General features: G+C 39.9%; 1 protein-coding gene across 2 annotated transcripts in view; it reads left to right on the top strand.

Annotated features, from left to right (window-relative positions):
• The window catches only part of Apex2 (apurinic/apyrimidinic endodeoxyribonuclease 2), a 96,770-nt gene extending 77,889 nt beyond the window's left edge, over positions 1-18,881 (top strand). The window contains exons 7-10 of one of the 2 annotated variants that reach the window (XR_015646346.1): positions 3,410-3,496; positions 16,805-16,850; positions 16,994-17,141; positions 18,201-18,881. The gene's annotated coding sequence lies outside the window, so the exon portion shown is untranslated. Of the gene's footprint in view, positions 1-3,409; positions 6,736-16,804; positions 16,851-16,993; positions 17,142-18,200 lie in introns of those variants that run through there. The other variant, XR_015646345.1, reaches the window with a different exon arrangement.
• Positions 18,882-22,556: the final 3,675 nt, after the last annotated feature.

Genomic DNA, 22,556 nt, shown 5'->3' with positions numbered 1-22,556 from the left:
AACTTTTTCAATGTTCCAAACTGTGTGAAAATGTGTGCCCTAAAATAATCACCCCCAATCTCTGGCAGCCACCCTTCTACTTCCTGACGATGTGGAGATGGCTCCCGCAGACACCTCCCTCATGTGTGGAATCAGATAGTGTTTCCCTTTTACATAATGCTTCCATAGCTCATCCACTTTGCATGTTCAGACTTGTTTTTGTTTTTGTCCCCTTTTTCCTATACAATTTTAAATGTTCATCCTTAAATATTCTTTATTAGTTTTCCTTTATTTCTGAGACAAGATGGTAGTCCTCTTGCCTAAGCCTCCTGAGTGCTAGTATTATAATAACATGATGATTTGTCATTCTGTTGTGGAAAGATTAATTCTCATTCATTATAGACTGATAGTCTGTGATATATATGTGCTTCCACAACAAGTACTATATTAACTGAGCCATCTCCACACCATATTTTAAGGTTCATCCATTTTGTAGAATTATTGTCATTTTATGTCTTTTGTATCCATCCATCCATCCATCCATCCATCCATCCATCCATCCATCTCAAGACCCTGCATATATCCAGTAATGGACTTCACAAATCATACTATAATTCTATGTTTACTCTTTTGAGAGAATCCCAAGTATTTTATACAGTGGTAGCACTATCTTACATTCACACCAGATTAGGATGTGTCTTCCCAAGTCAAATGTTCCAGTCAAGAGCAATTCCTCACGGGTGTGTTCAGGGGTTTTCATCAATTCCAGATGGAGTCAGGTTGACAACCAAGACTAGCTGCCGTGATAATTTTCTGTGTACAAATTTTCACATTTTTTTTACTTTTAATCTTTCACATTTATTTATTTAATACGTTCTCTTAGCCTTGAATAAATGTGACATTTCCATTTCTTGTAGGAGAAGATTAGTGGCATTGAGTTCTCTTTGCATGTTTTTAAAATATGGAAATATCTTATTTTTTCTTCCTTGCTTTCAAAAGAACTGTTTTCCTGGATATAAAACTGTGTCTTCATAGGCTTTTTTTCTTTCAGCACTTGTATATCCTTTCAGCACTAACTGTATCATCACCTGTGTTTTTGCTTCCAAGACTTCTCTAATGAGAAATCAGCTAATGATCTTGTCTATGGAGTCTTTCTTCTCTCTTGTTGATTAGTATTGTTTGTTTGTCTTTCTGATTCTCTGTGGTCCCCAGTAAGAATCCTGTATTTCTGGGTGATCTGTCACCCTTAAATTTGTAATCTTCTTTCTGTTTTGTAAGCAGTGTCTACCACTTTTTCCCCTCCTGTCTGACTTATGTGTGAAAAAGGTGAGTCAGCCCCTTCTCTGGGTATCTAAGGCAACCAGGTTAGAACACATATGTGGAATGTTTTTTTTTTAAACTACGGTCCAATCTGCTGCTACTTTTTTGATGACATAAACTTAAAAGCAGGCTCCTGATTCTTGATATTATGACTGCTGGCATCCCTGAGGAGAAATGGACAAGAGTGAGTATCTGAACTTTGTTTTTGGTTGAAGATTCCTTTTTCTATCTCACTTGGTCACTATATAGTTGTGGGGTATCCACCAGAGAACACTGCTGGGATATGGGTTTAAGCCATCCCTGTGTAGCACCTTTCTCAGGGTGAGCTTTTAAGGACCAAAACCATGTACTGGGTTGACATGCTTCTGTTAGCAAGAACAGTTAGCCAGAAGCAGAACTACAGGAACCAAAAAGCAAGGTTAGTACATGTAGAAACTTTCCTAGAACTATGGACTTTGATGAATTAAGCCTTTCTTTTAGTTTTGGCAGGAGGTGCTGTCTATATGCTGAGTTTTACAGGCTAAATGGAACTTTCATCATGGAGTTAGCTGTGCTAAAATCTGGAAACTTATTACAATATAGCATATAAAGTGTTTTCCAAAGAGCCTATAAAGTTGGTTCAGACAGCTTCTGGTTGTTTGTCTGGAAGTTTCTATGGTGAACAAAAGTTTCAAGCTTTCTAGTCTGCTGTTTACAGTCATTCCTTCCCTCTCTTTAAGTCTTCGATTTATTTATTTTATGTGTATAAGTATTTTGCCTATGTGTCTATGTGTGCACCATGTACATGCTTCATATCCAAAGCTCAGAAGAAGAAGTGGGATCCCTTAGAACAGGAGGTACAGGGGTTGGGGATTTAGCTCAGTGGTAGGGCGCTTGCCTAGGAAGCACAAGGCCCTGGGTTCGGTCCCCAGCTCCGAAAAAAAGAACCAAAAAAAAAAAAAAAAAAAGAACAGGAGGTACAGATGGTTGTAAGGTACCATGTGATAGCTGGGAACCAAACTGGGATCCTCTACAAGAGCAGCAGGTGCTCTTTACTGCTGAGCCACTCCCATTCCTGTCTGTTTGTCTGTCTGTTTTCTCTTTCTCCCCACCCTCTTTGTGTATGTGCCCATGCATTTCATTTATATGTAGAATCAGGGAGAGGATTTGTCTTATGTATTTTCTTTGAAGGATGATGGTTTGCAGGAGATGCAGTACATAGCTAGCTGGTATAGTTCACTGTGCCCCCTCTATGCTGTAGGTAGGCTTATAGGAAACAACTTATAAAACAGAACATATATATTTATATACAGATGCCTCTTTCTTGAGCCCTCACCTATGTTAGGGTGGGCTTTTCATTGATGTGGCTGCCTTTCAGTCATGCTTGTCACCGTTAGTATCCCAATGAAAACTCATTGGTTCACCAAATTGGATGTTGGTACAGTCATTGCTTTAATCTGTCATGGACTCCCTCTCTGAGGTGAATAAACCTACCTACCTCCCTCCGCTCCCCTCCCCTTTGTGTGTGTGTGTGTGTGTGTGTGTGTGTGTTTCATTTTCCCAGGAAATGTCTCTCATACAACATTTAGCATCAAATTTACGTATCATAATTTATTATAGACTGAACTCTTGTGTCTTCTGCCAAGAAATCCCCGTGCTGAAACCCTAACTTTGAATATAGCACTAATTAGCAGGGAAGGTTTCTAAAGCTATGCTATAATTTGAATGTTACTGTCCGTACAAAATTTCTATTGAAACTTGAATTTCAATGCAACAGTACTCAAAAGTTCAAGGCTTTAGAAGATGATCAGACCACTAGGGCTCCACCACTCTTCATGGAGTATTGTCCTTGTGGAAAAGTCCTGAGATAAGAGCTCTTGCAGAGAATGCCTGGTTGGTTCCTAGCACCCACAGCTTAGCTCTCGGTCATCTATAGCTCCAATTCTGGGGACTGATGCCACTGTGGGCACTTGGATTCACAGGTACATACTCACACACAGACCAATACACATGCACATAAATTTAAGTAAAATAGTAATAATAAGTCCTTAAATATTAAAAAAAATTAAAAGGCTCAAAGTGCCATACCTGCCCCTTCAATCTCTTCTGCCATGTGATCTTTCCCCTCTAGAAGATGCAATACTAAATCATCGTCTGAGAAGTCATCAGTCGTCGTCACCACACTGCAGGCCTACTGGGACCTTCATGTTGATCAACTGTGAGAAGTAATTTATTTCTATTTCTATCTGTTGTTTACAAATTGTTCAATCTCTGGTACAAAGAGTGGTATTCTGTTGTAACTAGTAACTGAAAACATGGCATCAGCTTTAGAACCAGGAAAGCTAAGAGTTGGGAAAATTGGCAGGAGCAGCTTAAGAAGCTTTGTTGGTGTGCATAGGTTACAGAGGTGGATTCTGGTAAGGGCTCAAAAGATGAGAACTAAAGAAATCACCTCAAATTTCTCAGTCTTTTTGTGAAATATTAATCAAAGTATTGGTAGAAATATGGACAGAGAAGATGGAGAATATGATGATGTTCCAGTTGGAAACAAAGATTTTGTTTTTACAAACTATAAGAATAATCAAGCAAAATGAACAGGAACTGTGCTGAATTGTGTCTGTGGTCTAATATTTTAGAGAAGACAGACTCATTGTGACCTGCATAAACATTTGGTAGAAGAAATATCTTAAGTATTTGGGATATTAAATGGCATGTCTTACTTTGTTTTGAGACAGGGTCTCCTTGTGTAGCTAGCTCTGGCTGGCCTAGAACTCATAGTGTAGACCAAACTGACTTCAAACTCATAGAGAGCCATGTGCCTCTGTCTACTCAGTGCTAGGATTAAAGGTGTGGATCACCACACCTGACATAGGTCTTATTTTGTACTGTTCAGATCCTTCATTATTTTTGTTTGTTTGATTGTTTGTTTGACTTGATAAACTCTCTTTGCAAAGAGCTTTGGGACCAGAAAAGGCAGGTCCATGGCTGCCAAAGGACAAAATAGCATACCTTTTTTTTTGCTGGAGGCTTTATTCTTTTCAAGTACTTCATCAAACCAGGGTGACTGTCTTGGCAAAGATCAGGTTGCCCATGTTGTCCCATGAGTCTATGGATAACTCTTCTTGGTTTTAAATTGCTATACAGATGCTGGAAGATGCAGGAAGTATTTTATTAGCTTTACTTCAAAGGCCATGGATTAGTTTCACTTGTAATTAGGTGGTTAATATGTGAGATCAAATAATAAGAACTCATGCTTTTGTACCCAGTTCCTGTTAGGGAAACATTATGTTCTAGAGTCCATGTAGTTTCTCTCATTCTCACTACTATGCGGTGCTTTTCCATTGTGTAAATATACCACATTTTATTTGTCTACTCTATTATTGATGGGCATTTGAGAAGCATCTAATTGAGATTTAATTATGTGACTTGAAAACTCATGGGCTTGCAATTGCAAAATCCTTGACTAAAGCAACTGAAGGAGGGAGAGAAGAAAGGTTTGTTTTCACTCATAGAGTAGAGATTCAGCTCTTCCTGCCAGGAAAGAAATGGGAGCAGGACCTTGAGGTAGCTGGTCACATGAGAGTCTCAATTAAGAAGAAGAGAAAGATGTGTGTTTTCTCATTTTGTTTCATTTTACAGTCAGCTCAGGCAATGGTAGCCTCACATTTAGGATGGATCTTCCCACCTCATTTAACCAAATGTAGAAATGCTGTTACAATCACAGACACTTCTGGAGTTTGTTTCCTTACTATACGTCCTTCTAGATTCTGTCCAGTTGACACTATTAACTGTGCCAGTGAAGAAGCTAAATGGACAGATGCTAGGTTTAGGCTATTTGAAGGACTGGAGACATGCTATGTTGGTTTTGAATGAGAAACGTATGCTGAGATATTTGAACTTAATCCCCAGTTGAGCCTTGTCTTGCATCTACTTTTCTGTGTGTCATGTTTAAAAACAAAGAAAGAAAGCTCATGGGCACATTTTGTGATAAACATGCATATACTCTAGTTGGCTGTATGCCTAGTTATATATACACTGTGTGTGTTCTTGATTTTAATAGACTCTCATGTCACCAGCCATCTCAGGCTCCTGTTCCCATTCCTTTCCTGGCAAGATGTGCTGAATCTCCCCACTCTATGAGTGAAATAGTCAGAGAATATAGCAGTTTACATTCCTAACAGTAGTATATGAAAATTTTGATTACTTCACATTTTATCACTACTTAACAATTCAAACTGATCGATAATTTCCAGTAGGTGGGGGGAGAAAACAAACAATCAAGATCAGCCTGTCCTTTAATATATTTGAGGTCAGCCCTATGTGGTAAGACTCTGTCTCAAAAGAATTAATCATTAATTTACACTGTGAATTTGTTTAAATAAATTCTTTTTTGATCAGGTAGACTTTCTATAATTTTTTTAGTTATTTTATAATTTCTTGAAATAGTCTGAATGAAATCATTATTTTTGGTATAGCTTATGAGATAATTATCAAATACTTTTATTCCAAGTGATTAACAATTATTTTATGCATTTAGCAAGCAAAAGATTACTCCTTTTTTCCCTGCTATTTTTTTCCTCGAGGTTTGGTTGTTGGTAATGTACTTTACCTAATCCAGCCATTGGCTGTAATATACAAATTCTTGGGTTCAATTGCCAGAACCTCAAAAACTGGACATAGTGATGACAGTGGGAGGCTGAGGCGGGATGATCAGGAGTTCAAAGCCAGCCTTGGCTATATATAGCCAGTTCAAAGTCAAGCTTGGATGCATGAGACCTTGTCTCAAAAATATAGAAACAAAAGTGGGGGTGCGGGTGGAGAAGGACTTGCTTTTCTTTTTCTTTTTTTTTTTTTTTTTTGGTTCTTTTTTTTCGGAGCTGGGGACCGAACCCAGGGCCTTGCGCTTCCTAGGTAAGCGCAGGACTTGCTTTTCTTTAGCAGGCAAGCCTCTGGGAACTTACCCATGTTCCAGTAACACAAATTGGACTTGTTTATTTTTTCCCCTTTTCTATTCTGTTGGGGGGTGGGTCACAAGAGAGGGTGTGGATGTGGAGGAAATGAGGATTGCATGTGATTGAGGGGGGTGTATGAAGTGAAATTCCCAGAGAGTCAATACAAATATTATTCTGGAAAAAAAATCAAAACAAAACAAAATGCCAGGAATGGTGCCATACACCTTCAGTCTCAACACTCAAAAGACAGAGGAAGGTGGATCACTATGAATTTGAAGCCAGCTTTGTCTACATATCCTGTCCATGAAGGTCAGAGCTACATGGTAAGACCCTGCCCATTATTCTTACCAAATATATATCTAAGAGAATTAGTATCTAGAATATCTCAGAAATTAAACATCAAGGAAAACAACCCAGTCTCAAATGAGGCATGGAGCTAAACTGAACTCTCAAAAGATGAAATACAAATGACCAAGAAATACTTATGACCCAACCCCAACAAGTTAAAAAAATTAAAAAAGAAATAAACAAGTCCAATTTCTGTTACTGGAACATGGAACAACATCTTCAGCCATTAGGTAAATGTACTTAAAACTACTTTGAGGTTTCACCTTACTTCAATTATAATAGTTAGGTTTACTTTTAATTACAATAAATGTTGGTATGGATCTGGGAAAGGGGGAAATACTTATTCATTGCTGATTGGGAGTGCAAATTGGTGCAGCTACTATGGAAATCAGCACAGAGGCTGCCAAAAAGGCTAGAGGTAGATCAACCACATGATCCAGCTATACCACACTTGATCACATGCACAAAGGATTCAGTATTCTGCTACAGAGATATTTGTTCATCCATGTTCATTGCTGCTCTATTCACAACCGTCAGGAAATGGAAGCAGCATAGGTGTCCATTACCTGATGAATGGTTAATGAAAATGGGGTACATTTACATAATTATTTTTTAAAAAAATCATGAAATTTGCAGGTAAATGGATGGAGCTAAAAATAACCATTCTGAGTTAGGTAATCCAGACCTAGAAAGACGTATATGTTATTTTCTTTCATTTGTGGATGCTAACATTGAATCTTTAGATATGTGGGCCTCATTTGGAATACCCATAGAGATTAGAAACCTAGTAAGGGAACATGGGTTGGGGGCAGTAGCTTTCAAAGGAGATGAACTCTAGCTTAGTGATATGAAAAGTTAAAGGTAAGAAAACATCATGGGTTAAAGTGAGGTGGGATGGGAAGGCAGAGTAGAGGAAGAAATGGGTAGAAATAAATACAGAGACTTGGAAAAGGTCTTATGTAAAATGACTGCTATCAATAATATTGCAAAATACATAGATACACATATATAAAAAGAGTTAAAAGTGAATTACCCTATAACAGCATGACAATACCCTTACTAGACACTGACAAATAAAAATACCAGTGCCTGGAGACAGTTAACTCTTTTAGAATTGCTGTTCAGTGAGGTTCCATGGACCCCCAAACATGTCAAGCTATTGCCAATTCTCTTGGTTACTCTCCAGAACTGTATGCTAAGTGCCTACTGCTGAAGCCACCATACACTAGAGTCATAGTAAGTGGAGAAATCAAGCTGGTGTTTACTTTGAAGCTTCATCCTTACTGGCTAGTTTTCATAGTGCTGGAAGCTGCTATGCTCCCCTAGGAGAGGAGAAAAACAGTCACCAAACTTACCTAGCTATGAACCCTAAAATCTATAATAATGCCTAGCCTAGCAACACATGCTCACCAGTACAATAGTGTCACAGACATCATGGTAATAATCAACCACTTTCTGATTGCATTTAAGGTCTGCTCCACAAGCTGAAGCCCACACCTTGTATTGTTATCAAGGCACAGAACCTGTGACTATATGGATCATAGACCCTAGGGGAGAACCTACTAGTGTTATTCTGCTAAGTGAACATAGTATAATATACTAATTCCTAATGACTTATCAGTCTGTCTCTCAATCCTTATAACACAGAGGACCATAACTGGTCAAGGCACAGAGATTAAGATATTCCAAAACATTCAGCCCTAAATGGAACATAAGCAGTACTGACTGACTCTCAAGGCTCAGGGATCATTGTAGGAAGAAAATAGACCACAGAGATTGTAAGAGCCAGAGGTGGTGGACAACTACAAGGAAATGGTGATTTATGGACTCAGTAGGGGAATTAATCGATCAGAAGAGCTCACAGCAGTTGTGACAGCATACACAAGAACTGTGTGCGCTCAATTCAGCCCCATAGCTGAGAAGCTGTTGACAATTGATAGCTGCTGGGATAGGGAGAGACAGTTTTCCAGGCTCCAGTAGAAGGCCACACACCCGAGAATATATGGGTAGCACAAATTGGACTCCTATAGGATAACATAAAGTTGGGTAGGTAGGGAATGGGAAGTGGGTCTAGGAGGAGTTGGAGAAGTGGGGGTAAGTAGTTCAAAACACATGGTATAAAGTTCTCAGAAAACATTTAAAAAGAAGAAATAAAATTGAAAAATAAAGACTTGTTTGCTATACAATTTTTATGCATTTATTTGTGTGTTTTATGACATGTATGCAGAGGTTCTAGGACAAACTTTTGGGAGTTGGTTTTCTCTTTCAACCACATGGATGCCAAAAATAGAACTCAGGTTTCAGGCTTTGGGTCAAGTACCTTTACCCAGTGAGCCATCTCACTGGCCCTTACTGGATTGTTGTACAAGTTTGGAAATTCAGTTTATTTTACTTTTGCTTTGTCTTATTTAAAAGCAGAATTCTTGACTATGTAAATTAAGCTGAGTATAGATCTGATGCTTCACCTAATTCTGGATGTTTTTTTTTCCCCATTGGCACTGATTCAAATAAGTACAACTTGAAATTTTCATGTTTGGGGCTGGCAAGATGGCTCACTGGATAAAGACCTTATGGCCAAGTCTGAGGACCCATATGGTGGAAGGAGAGAAGGGACTCCTGAAATTTTTCCTACACACAGACGCAGACACAACACACACACACACACACACACACACACACACACACACACACACACACACACACACACACCAGGTACCTGCACACATGCACACACTGAATAAATTAAAATATACTATTAAAAAGCTTTTCATGCTTGTCCCTAGAGCCTTTAGGAAAAGTTAGTTATTGTCTGTGGCTGTGAGTCTCAGCACCAGAATAGGAATGCAGACATTGGAGCCTCTGACAGGCAAAGCAGGGATGAGTAGAAGTCCCTGGGTCATTTTGAATTCAGGGGTGAGGCGGAAGTTGGGGTACACTGTCAAAATTTACCTTCACCCCAGATTTCTCCTTTAAGTTACTTTCCACTGTGTGTCTGTTGGGGAGCAGATGTGGATAGCAGTAGTGTTTTCTTTATCCTGCCTCTCCCCTGAGGACTCATGGATGCTGGGATGAGAATGTGGGGAGTAGAGTGCATAAGGGCAGAGTGGTGACAGAAAATGTGAAAACTGAAATCCAGGTCTGTGCAGGGATGGGGCAGGAGAGACAGGTTTTCTTTCCATGTGTGGTTTTAGGCCACACAGGACAAAAAAATATGGAGCCTTTTTGTAGTAGTAATTTAGATGATTAAGTAGAGGGCCTGAGTGGTTCCTATGGCAACTGAGAATTAACAGGACAAAAAGATATAGAGCCTTTTTGTTGTAGTAATTTAGACCAGTACGTAGAGGACCTGAGTGGTTTCTATGGCAACTGAGAATTAGATCTCAGAAATGCAGAGCCACGAGAACAACATATTTGGGGCTTGCCAGCATTGAGGAATATCAGAATAAGTTGGATTTGCTTTGCTGTTTTGTTTGTGTGTTTGTTGTGTATTCCAATTAGACCTGATGTCCCCATCCTCTTCCTCCTCTTCTTCCTTCTCCTGCTCCTTCCTCTCCAGCCCTGAGATTAAAGTTATGTTCCATCACCCCAAGATTTTAATTTTGTGTGTGTGGAAGAGGGAGAGGCAGGGTTTCACTAAGTCATGCAGGCTGGTCCTGAACTTGCAATCCTCATGCTTCTCTCTCTCCAGTGTTGGGATTAGAGTGGTAATACTACTCTACCCAGCTAGAGAGTTGAATTTGTATGAAACCCTCTATGGATATCATAAAGACCACAGAGAGGTCCATTGTGGAAGGGCTGGTGGCAAAGGTTCAGGAGTGGAAGGGTAGGGTGGGAGGAGTTCAAGTGAGAATATGTGCTGCACAGGAGAGGATGGGGGCAGGATTGTCCTTCAGAGAATAAGATTGTTTGACAAAGCTTCAAATCATGATTTTATATTTACCAAAAATTATGGTGTGTGTGTATGTGTGTGTGTGTGTGTGTGTGTGTGTGTGTGTGTGTGTGTGTGTAAAACAAAGTTAAGCCACTTGGACTGACATGTTCTCCACTAGAACCACAGACTAATAAAACCTCAGTACCAGGCATGAGAAACCTCCTTTCAAATGGTTGGCCAGGGTAGTTCTAGTGACTTCCCAAATAACATCTATGAACCACGGCAGTTACCAGCATGGAAGGATAGCAGAAAGGTGCAATAAATAAGTGACTCTCATATCATTGGTGTCAACCAATAGCTGTCTAATTGGACTTGAGGCTCACTCAATAGGATAGAAATCATGTCTGTTACAGGAAACCTAGCCAGCTTCTCCAGGATAATGAGGGCATGGACCTTAGAAAAGAATCTACTACCTTCACTTTGCTAGATAAGTATACTTTATTCTGCATTCTAAATCTGATCCCTATACCCACAGATAAGTATAGCTACCCCTCGTCAAAGAAGCCGCCCTTTCCAACCATTGGGGACCATCAAGGAAAACCACAACTGTATATGATGTAGAGATAACAAATCATGGGAAACTCAGCCTCAAAGATACACCCTCATCGCAGCTCCTGCATTTATATGGCTCAGGGAACACTGCAGAAGAGAGGCTGTAAAGAGCCACAATAGTAGCAAGTCTGCAGTTGAGCAACCATTCCTGGAAATGGCCACATAATTGGAACAATGGCGTTTTGGATGCACATGTTAACATGGAAGGGGGAAGATTGTTGGGAGGAGAATTAGTCTCTCAGGGATGAGCCCTCTCAATAGTTAGTTACCCCAGCGATGCATGGTCAGCCTTGAAAGCATACACACATAAACAACTGACTCAGAAGGGTGTGTGTGTGTGTGTGTGTGTGTGTGTGTGTGTGTGTGTGTGTAACAAATATAATCAACCTGAGTTGGAGGGAATAAAAGAGGGGGACATAATATATTTTTATTTCAATAAAACCATTTTAAAAAGAAAAGTCAATTTTTTTAAAAAAAATGTATTTTTTTTAAAGTATTTAAGCATTTCAGTTACATTTGCACTGCACTCTGCTAGTTGACCAAATATTAATACCTATTAGTTAGACATTTGAATGATCAATACTTTGGATACGTTTTTCTCATTTTAAGAATATCTCTTGGGAAATGTTTTGGTGCTGAGGTTCATATCTTTGTTGTTTTTTCTTAAGCTAAAAGAAATTCTACTACCCTTACCTCTTTTCCTTCTACGTGACTCCAATATGAGGATTTTATCAAAGTTGGGGTATGCATGTGTGTGTGTGTGTGTGCACGCGCACGTACACGCACACGTACACGCATGTGCTGTGTTTCTGTGTCTGTATGCCTGTATGCCTGTGTGTCTGTATGAGTTTGTATATGTCTGTGGGTTTCTATGTGTGGGTGTGTCTGTCTGCCTGACTGTATATATGTATGCATGTATGTATGTATGTATGCCTGTGTGTGTATGTGTTTCTGTGTGTGAGAGTTTGTATATGTCTCTCTCTCTCTCTCTCTCTCTCTCTCTCTCTCTCTCTCTCTCTCTGTGTGTGTGTGTGTGTGTACCCTTCAGAGTACAATGCAAAGCATGGGTTTTCTAAAGGCAGGGTTTCTGTGAGTCTCTGTGGCCCATGTCCTCCCCCTCCCTTACTTATTTCAGTAAGACAGAAAGGGAAGGGGCAGTAGGGCAAAAGAAGATGGTGGATCATGCTTATGACTAATCATCAGAATAATATATCCCACAAAGAAATGGAGGTGGGGTAGAGTACAAAGAAAGATGTCTGTTCTGCTGAGGATTTGACTAGTCAGGACCGAACTGATGCAGAGATAAAGGGAAATATACATACAAGCAGACGCCATCTCACTCCACCTCACCAACAGACTTTGCTAATGTTTGGGAGGGTGGGGTGGGGAGGACTACAATGACAAAGAAATAGACTGCAGTAAGAAGAAAGACCATTTTACAGCCTGCTTGCATTAGTCCTGTATTTTTCCTTTTCTCTCTTCTCATGACCAGAAGTCTAGACAGGAAGCAGAGGTCGGTTACCAAGGAAACTGAAGCTGAGTGTGCTTGATTGGTTACCTTTGAGATAAAAACAAAATTGCTATTCAAAATGTAAGGTCTTGTGGAGGATGGGCAAATACTAAGCACATAGACATCTATTAATCCTTAAAATTATTTTGCACAGAGCCCAGAACTGACACACACACACACACACACACACACACACACACACACACACACAGAGAGAGAGAGAGAGAGAGAGAGAGAGAGAGAGAGAGAGAGAGAGAATGAATGAGGATGAGAATAATTTTTGCCCCTGGCACCTTCTATTCTTTCTGCTAGACCCATATACTCATATTATCAAATTGTACCCCGTATCAGAGTCTGATGAAGTCCTGACAAGGCTGTCTCATTGAGTCAGATAGAGGAGAAAGATGTTAGGGTGGGAGCAGAATTTCTTTTAGCATTAAAAAGCAACAAAGATATGAGCCAAACATTTCCCAAGAAATCCTCTTAAAATGAGAAAAATATAGCCAAACAACTGGTCGTTCAAATGTCTAATTAATAGGCATCAGTATTTGGTCAACTAGCAGAGTACATTGCAAATTGAAATGCTTACTTTGCCATTCCTTATACGCTGCTGCCCCTAGTGTCACAAATAATAACTGCAGCTTCCAGACTGCTGAAAGCCAGGAAAGTCCCCCATCCCCCATTTGAATGTTAGATACAGAGCTTTAAACGTGTATCTATACTTTGAATACAGTTGAATATATCTGTTAATGTTTTCTTATTATGAAAGACGAAAAGTGGTGGTCAGCCAGGGCCTTCAGATTCTTCTGATGGGGAAATGATCTGTGGTAACTACTTTCTGATATAAACAATGTTTGTCTGAGAAACAATGTTCACTTTTGACAAACACATCCTTTGTATACTCTGAAATGAGTTCAGAAGATCCATGCTGATGTCACATGTGTTCTAATAATGTGATTTCCGGGGAATTTGAAAGTTAATGTGAAACCACTTGAAAGTTTTACACAAACAAGGTATATTCATATCTGTCTACATTCTCTTCCGAGATTGTAAGACTTGGCCCTCGATTTGAGTAGGGGTGTGTGTGTGTGTGTGTGTGTGTGTGTGTGTGTGTGTGTGTGTGTGTGTGTGTTTGTGTGCGTGTCTGTCTGTCTGTCTGTCTGTCTGTCTGTCTGTGTCTCTGTAAGCTTATTCCAGGAAGATAAGCTTACAGTGATAAGAATGCATTGTGCTAAATTTGATAATTTGCATTGTTTTATGTGACTATAATCATGCAATAGCTTGTGTTATCTTAACACAAGTTGGCTCTTGCAAAGGAAATGATTTGAGGTTAACTTCTTATGAATGACAAGGTAAACAGAACCGTTATTGATGCTAAGATCTCTCTGATAGTCTTAGTTGCCATAGTCTGCTGTAGTTTGGAGGAAAATATGGTTGGGAAATTAATTTTCAAGGGTCAGGGTCAGTCTCCATGCAGTAATTTTTCCCTCCAGTTGTTTGATATAGTCATTTATCTTTCTTGATTTACAAATAAGGTACTGTCTAAGAATAAGAGGAGCCGAACCCAGGTCTTCCCTTGTCTGAAGTGTGTGCCTTAAAACCACGCCTACCACACCTGCCTGTCCAGTTCCTTCACTTCCCTCTGTAGTAAGAGCTAGGTAAGCCATCTATCACTGCTCTATTAATGTGCCAGTAGGCCCCTATGCTCTCTTTTAATTGGGTTCTTTTATCACTATTGAGACATCTAAATTCCTTATATACATTTAGGATATTGATACTGTATGTGGTATGGTATACTAGAAATATTCAGATTTTATTTGAGTTTTTAAAAATTTATTTTAATAAATACTTGCTGAATATCTTTTAATATCTAAGTTTTGGTACTAGGCACTCTGATACAATATTGACCCCACTAGATTGCCAGTCTTCTACCAGTTCTCAGAACAATAGAGTAAAATAGAAAAACAATTGGATGCTCTAGTAAGTTGTGGTTGGGGACGTGTTAGATGAGAAATGAGACATCAGGGAAGTACATAGTAGGATTATTTGTCTATAACTTACAGAAATGACAGATGATGCTTCTGGAAGAAGTGACATCTAAGCTAGTCCACCTTTTCTTGTTTTCTTCCTTTCTGTGTGTGTGTGTGTGTGTGTGTGTGTGTGTGTGTGTGTGTGTGCAGTGTGCAGTGTGTATGTTCTGATATATATATATACACACATACATACACACTCATACATATATATAAACATATATATGTGTGTGGAATGACTATATATCTATATCTATAGTCATTCCGTACATACATATGAATATTCATACATATATGTGTGTATATGCATACGTATACTGATGTGAACACCAGTGTCCTACTTTAAGCTGATGTAAATGGACAATAAGACATAGATAACCTGCAGAAGTAGTTGCGGAGCTTCTTTATAGAGAACATGTGTCTTAATCAGTGTTCTTTTGCTGTGAAGAAACACCATGACCTCAGCAAAGAAAGCCTTTAATTGGGGCTGGCTTACAGTTTAAGAGGTTCAGCCATTATCATCATGGCAGGAAGCATGTCAGTGCACAGGCAGACATGGTGCTGGAGAATTACCTAAGAGTTGTATATCTGGATCTGCCGGCAGCAGGAAGAGAGAGATTCTAGACCTGGGATGGGCTTTAAAATTCCAAAGCCCACCCTCAGTGACACACTTCATCCAACAAGACCACACCTCCTAATCCTTTCAAATAGTGCCATTCTATAGTGACTAACTATTCTAATCTATGAGCCAATGAGGGCCATTGAGGCCTCTCATTGAAATGATGAGGACAGCATGGGTCTGGAGCTTCTTTGGATCTTGCTTCCTTGTTTGTCCCTGGAATCCCAAGTGGTAGAAATCTTGGGGGTCTCTGGTAGCTGCTTCATTGATACAAGGTATCTTCAACTTCATTGTCCTAGTTAGGTCTGTGATAAAGACAATGGTCAAAAGTGGTGTGGGGAGGAAAGGATTATTTTATCATATACTTCCAGGTAACAGTTCATCACTGAGGGAAGTCAAGGCAGCAGCTCAAATGAAGCTGAAACCTGGAAGCAGGAACTGAACTAGAGACCATAGAGGAGTGCTGCTTACTGGCTTATCTTTATGACTTGCCCTGCCTGCTTTTTTGGATTTTGGTTGTTCGAGGCAGGGTTTCTTTCTGTAGCCTTAACTGTCCCAGAACTAGCTCTGTAAAAAGCCTGGCTTTGAACTCCTAGAGATCCTCTTGCCTCTAACTCCTCAGTGCTACCATTTCCTGGCTCAGCCTGTTTATTTGTTTGTTTTAACGCAAATCAGGACCACCTGCCCAAGCTTGGCACCAGACATAGTGGGCTGGGCTCTCTTGAATCAATCACTAATTTAAGAAAATGCCCTACAGGCTTTCTCACATGCCTGTCTGTTGCGGGTGTTGTCTCAATTGAGGTTTCCTCTAAAATGACTCTACCTTGTGTCAAGTCTATCAAAACAAACAAACAAACAAACAAACAAACAAACAAACAAACACTAACCAGGATAATAAGGAAGGGTGGACACAAAGAGACCCCAGGATAGGAAGCAACATTGTATTAAGCAACATTGTTTTCTTCTCTCTTTCCCTTCAGCATTCAGTGTGGGATCAGTGTAAGCCAGCATTGATTTAAGAATAGCAAGAAACCCCATAGCCAAATATGTGGACACAGAAGCTTTCCTTTGCCTTTTTGTTTGTAAGCTGCTGTAGGCTCAGCTGCCTGTCCAGGAAGTGCCACTTTGTAGTACAATAGAGACAGAGCTGCCAGAAAGCAGCATAGATTCTCAAGGTTCAGCTATGTCCTAATGGGAATTACTAATAAACAAAAGAAGATACATTTTCTTTCAGGTAAGCTTGCTTGACAATTCTATATAAATACGGGTTAAAATAGAGCATGGATGTTAAAACGAGTCTTGAAAGAAATACATGATATTTATTTATTCATTCATTTAGATTTTTTTGTTTGTTTGTTTGTTTTGAGACAGGGTTTCTCAGTGTAGCCCTGCTTATGTGGGAACTGGCTTCGACTCACAGAGATCCAACTTTCTCTGCTTCTCAAGTGCTAGGATTAAAGGCATACACCCGGTGAAATACATGGTTTTTAAATTTTTTATTTTTCCCATTATTGTCTGGCTTCTCTACTTTTCCTGTGTCCCTTTGTCTAATAATTCATTATGTTTTTGTGGTTATCTGTGCAGGAAGAATCACTTGTGTGTATGCAACAAAAGCCCTTCGAATGAACACGTAAGAGTCTCAATCCGGGATTGTGGGTGTATCAAAATGGATCTACCTTCCATTTTGTGTTATACTTGACATTTTCTCCTTCATGGTTTTGATAGATTTCTGCTTTGGTTTCCCTGGCAACCATCTTTATGTCTTTGTTTCAGCCTCTTAGCACTGAACAACAAAGAGGAAAGTAGGCTATTACCTGTTCCTGGTTGCCAAGCACAATGTCCCTGCCTGGGCTGAGTCACTCAGGAGAGATTTGAAGTGGAGCTGTTACTAAGACAACAGAATTACACATCCATTTCCTCTGTGAGGCCCCTTTTCTTCATACACTCACATCAAGTAAGAAAGGGAGGGCTCTGGGATAAAAATACCAGCAACAAACAAAGAAACAAGGTAAAGATGCTTTCCGACATTTCAGTAATGGCGGGATTGTTTTAGGAAACCATTTAAAGAGCAAAAATATAACGTTAGAGTGAGTTCTTCATAACATAATAACTGACATATATTGACATACGATAGCAAAATATAAGATCAGATAATGTCAAAAGTAAGACAGTATAAATGTAGAAGATTCATCAGAATCTCTCATCAGGGAAAAGTGATGTCTGGGCCCTGTCCCCAGAGATACTTACTAAGTACGTTTGTGATATGGCCATGGAATAAGCAGCAGTTTAAAGTTCAATATGTGAAAAGCCAAAATGGAAGGTGCCATCTAGAGGCAAAACCAGCCTTTATGTAAGTTGTGGGGTATCCACTAGAGAAGACTGCTCAGATGTGAGTTTAAGCCAATAGAAAGTCTTTATTAGCAAGCCGGCAACTACACTGTATGTTTGGGATCCCAATGTAGCCACTCATATCCTGGGTTAACATATTTCAGCTAACAAGAACAGTTAACCAGAGGTTGAACTATAGAAGCCAAAAATAAGGTTAGTATATTTGGAAACTTTCCCAGAACTATGGACTCTGATGGATTAGGCCTTTGTTTTAGTTTTGGCAGTAGTCCTGTGTTTGTACTGATTTTTATAGTCTGAATGCTACTTCTATCATGGAGTCAGTTGTGCTAAGGTCTGAAGGCCTACCCAAGTCTGGGGCCCTGTTACATTCCCCACTGGTCTTACTGAATGAATTAAATTGTGGGTTCATCCTACTTTAAAAATATGTACTTGTTCCTAAGAACTGGTAATGTTATTGAATATATATAATTGGTCATATAATTTAAAATGCAAGGCCTGCTGTTAATCTGACCAAAATGATAATTAAAGGCTAAGTAAGTGATAATAGCAGAGTTGTTAGCCAGGGGGACCAAGAGAACAGAAACTGGTACCAATTATCAGATTTATGTGTTTGTCTCTCTTTCTTTTTTAGGTTTTTTCCAACCAGAGGATTTCTACTAATTACACCTGATTGATTAGGTCTTGCAAAACCATATATAGGCCCCCTTATCTTCTGAGAAGTAAGTCTAAGCCTCTCCAATTTTGTAGGACCATTTTGGAAGGGAATCTAACTGCTATTTTAATACCTCTAGGTCTTGATCAACCTGTCTTCTTAGTTGGGAAAGTATCAGAAGAGGCACATTTAGTCAAACCATTTGTGCATGCCCACCAAGTGGTTGTCTCAAGGGTGCAGATTTATTTTTGTCATCCAGATGAATTAACCCATAAAGCAGAATAAGCTGGCATCGGAATAAGGGAAGTGCCTACACCAAAGGTTTTGGATATTAGACAAGTTTTAGTCCCTTATAAACCCTCTACCTTTAATTTGGGCTGTCTCTAGTCACACTGAGTTTTGTCAGTCAATGGGCTGACAGTCTGGTTAGTTCCTATCCCTATGTAGTACAGGGGCTGAATGTTTAGGCACAACCAGCAATCCTGGCTGATTTCTGGCTGGGAATGATTAACTCTATCTCCAGGGTCCCTTCTTGTGGCATAGAGTTTGATTCCTCAGGTTTTTCCCATTTGCCAAAGGCCAGAATCTTTTTAAAGGAAAATTTCAGGACATTTCAGTTCTACAATAAAGGTTCCCTTGTTTCTGCCAACTACAGAGCCCAGAAGTAGAAGTCCACATATTTCCTTTCCTCCATAGTGGCATCATCAGTTAAGTAAAGGTCAGTGGCCTGGCAGTGGGGAACTTTGTAATTGTAGGGGAAGCCAAATAGTCTCTGGGGGTGGGCAATATTTTCAAATGTTCTTTTGTTCATCAGTGGGAAGCCCTCTCTCTCTGTACATCATGTGAACATGCACAGTAGTTGAAGCATAATGACTGTCTGTGGATGGAGTCCTGGATGATACCTGGATGATACCTGGATGATACTCTGAGAGCCTGGGTCAGATCTGCCAACTGATGCTCTCTGAGCCTGCTTTTGGGCCTGGGTTACCTGACTTAGCCCCAGATCCATTCAGTTAAAGTAGCCACTGCAGTTCCCACATACAGTCATGGATGAGCCACCTGCAGGTTGTCATTAGGCAAGAGGGTAATAGGATTGATGGTGGTGGGTTTCTCAAACCAGACTCAAGGGTGGATCTCGTACTGGGTCAGACAGTAATTAGACATAGAGTGTTTTGGTATTCCTTGGAGGAGGGTGTGGGTGCTGTGGGTATTATATCTTGACCCAGAGTTCCCTTGCCTGTGTTTTTCAAAGCTGCTAGCAGTAGCTCTTAGACAGTTAGGCCATTCTGTGAGTACATGGTCCAGTTGATTGGACAGGTATATCATAGGGTGTTCCCATGATCCCAAAGTTTGGGCTAAAACCTCTATTGTCTTTTGTTTCATGGACAAACAGATGAAAGGTTTTGAGACTTCTGGAAGTTCTAGGGCTAAAGCTGAAGTCAGAGATGTTTTTGAAACCTCAAAAGCCTTTCGTTTATTCGTAGTGCAGATTAGGGGCTAGGTACCACCCTCACCCCATTGTACTGTATAAAGGCTTGAATACTTCCACAAATTCTGATATCCAAAGGCAGCCATATCCAACTGCACCTAGAAACTCTTGAACCTGTCTCTTAGTCTTTGGAGTTGGGATCTGTCTGAGACAGACAAGTTTCTTTTGCCTCCCTGCCAGGAGCCATCTAGGATATGCTAAGGCTAGCAGGTAGCCTTCCTGGAAGTGTTTTTGCATGGTCTGTGATGTGTGAACTCGATGGCAAGGTCACAAAGAGTCTCTTTATCTCAGGATTGTTTCTTAAAGCTGATATGTCTTTCCTGACATTATTAAATTAATATAATAATCCCTGGGCATTAGCCCCCCCCATTGATCAGATTTCCTCCATATCAACATAAAGATGAACTCTCATGATTTAATGCTGTTTATATGAGTTAATGATTCTATAGAATTCCTGATTTGATTCAAATAGTTTTAGGAAGATATATATATATATATATATATATATATATATATCATAGAATAGAGTGTATTCAGGGAATGGGGAGGGGAGTTGAGAAGGTAGTAGAGACAGAAAGGCAGAGAGAGAGACACAGAGACACAGAGACACAGAGAGAGAAGAAGAAGAGGAGGAGGAGGAGGAGGAGGAGAAAGAGAAGGAAGAAGAGAGAAGAGAGAAGAGAAGACAAGACAAGAGGAATAGAGTAGAGGTTGACCATGAGCACATCAGGAAGAAAGTTTTTAAGAGATGGTCTTAGTTTCTTTGCTAGAAAGACATAGCAAAGTTAGAATCAAGAATAAAATGTGCTCACTCCTCATAATAGTAAGTAAAAGCTGTATAATAAATAAAATCAGCTTTCATAATTACAATAAAAAGAGAAATAGACTTGGAACAAATTTTTCTTTAAGGAAAAAATACATTTAGGTCCAAGGACAAAGCCACAGGTGTGCACTATGAAAAGGCAAGGCCACATAAAAACTGTTGCTTTGAATTTATAATGAGCATATAAAATGAAATACTGCTTGGAACTTTATATGAACATTCTTCTGTAACTCCCATTTTATGTAAGATTTTGTCTCTGAGGTAATTTTCTAAAGAACTCTCTTTCTAAGAAGGTATAAAAGGACCAGAGAAAGGAAAGTTATTGGTTGGATGGTTTGGTTTGGGGGGCTTGGCCCCATCCATCTGTCCATCTATCCATCCATCCATCCATCCATCCATCCATCCATCCATCCATCCATCATCCATCCATCATCCATCCATCCATCATCCATCTATCCATCCAGCCATCCATCCATCCAATGTTTATGTCTGCTTGTCTATATGTACGTGTTAGGTATATGTATGTATGGAAGCATGCATGAATACTTGTGGAGTGTATGAGACAGGTGGTTGGGCCCAACAAAAATGTGAATGTGTTAATGTGTGAGAATGTGAGAAGTTAAATGTATGTATGAATGTATATGTGACTGTGCATATCTACCTGTATAACGCATCTTCATTCTTTTCCTTTCCGTCCTCTCTGGTTCACAAAGAATTAACCAGCCAGGCCAAGGAAGGGCTTCTGGGTGCCTGGACAGAGAAGGGAGTGATAGCAATAAATCTTTTACCTAATCACTCTCCTTTTAGCAACAAGTGTCAATACGTCCAGAGGCCTGCAGTTTCTGGCCTCAGAGTAACTTAAAGTCAAGATAGGTGTATGTTATTATAAAAAGCAACCCTACTCATTACCAAGACCAAGTATTGCACCAGCCCTGGGCTGCCCACACCACCTCCCCTCAACTGATAGTCAAAATAGCTTCTACAAAGCTACATTCTGTAGCCTAGATCTGTAGCTCTTGCAACAGCCCTTCAGTAGCCCTTTTATAATCTACTTTTTCAGAAAACCTCTGCCAGAAGGGCAGGGAGTTGATTGCCGTGCCATTCCTCTATCTGTCCATTTAAAACCGAAGATGGGTTGACTCACCTCTGCCAATGGGAGATGAAGAACAATGCACCTTTCAGGTCCAAGATAATGCACACCTGTTTCTCTGGAGGAATCAGACTCATGAGAATCAGAGGTTCAGTTTTCTTCACAAACAGGACCAGAGCACCAGGATGCCTGTTTCTCTAAGACAGACCATATGAAGAAGTACAATTTCCCCTTTTGTTTTCATGGTCATTGGATATTGTTTAATCTAGATGAGTGAATATGGATGAACTGGTTAGTTGAACAATATAGGAGCTTCTCATTAGGCCAGTCCTCAGAAGTTCATTTCTGCCCACATCTCTGAGAATCTTTCTTGTCAATCTGAAAGATAGTCCAACTGTATCTTTGAATTGGAGGCAGAACTTTTAGCTAGAAGATATTCTTCTGACAGAGGATAAGGTGCAAGATTTATGCTGGGTATCTGTAAGTCTGTGTCTTATCATCAGAGAAGGCTTGCTGGGGGCCTCCTGGCCTGGAGAGGGTAGTGGCAGGGTCACAAAGTAGGACTCTGGTGATGGTTTTAAAGTCTGAGGGTCTCTGGACTTTCTAGCTAACTATACTGAAATGCTGATGATAACTTCTAAAAAGTCCTAAAAACTTTCTTGCTCTTTCAGAGGCTGCTGCTGGCTTAGGTGATTGACACCTGTAGCCTAACAGCAGGGATTAAATAATGTGACCTTCGTTCTATCTCAGCAGGAACTGCTCTGCTCTGACTTTCAGCCTCCTAGTGGGAAGACACAGGAAGAAAAGGGGACACTTAGAAAAGTGATTACAGCATTTATTACTAAGTTGTAAAATGTTTCCTATGAAAGCTGTCTAAGGGGAAAGCAGACAAATCCAAAGTGGGGAAAGGGAAAATTTTCTTCTCTTCTTCTC

The sequence above is a fragment of the Rattus norvegicus genome, chromosome X (genome assembly GCF_021556685.1).
Source record: "Rattus norvegicus strain SHRSP/BbbUtx chromosome X, alternate assembly SHRSP_T2T, whole genome shotgun sequence".
NCBI classification, from domain to species: Eukaryota; Metazoa; Chordata; class Mammalia; order Rodentia; family Muridae; genus Rattus; species Rattus norvegicus.
Note: the sequence above shows the minus strand (reverse complement) of the source record. Positions and strands in the feature narration are given on the sequence as shown.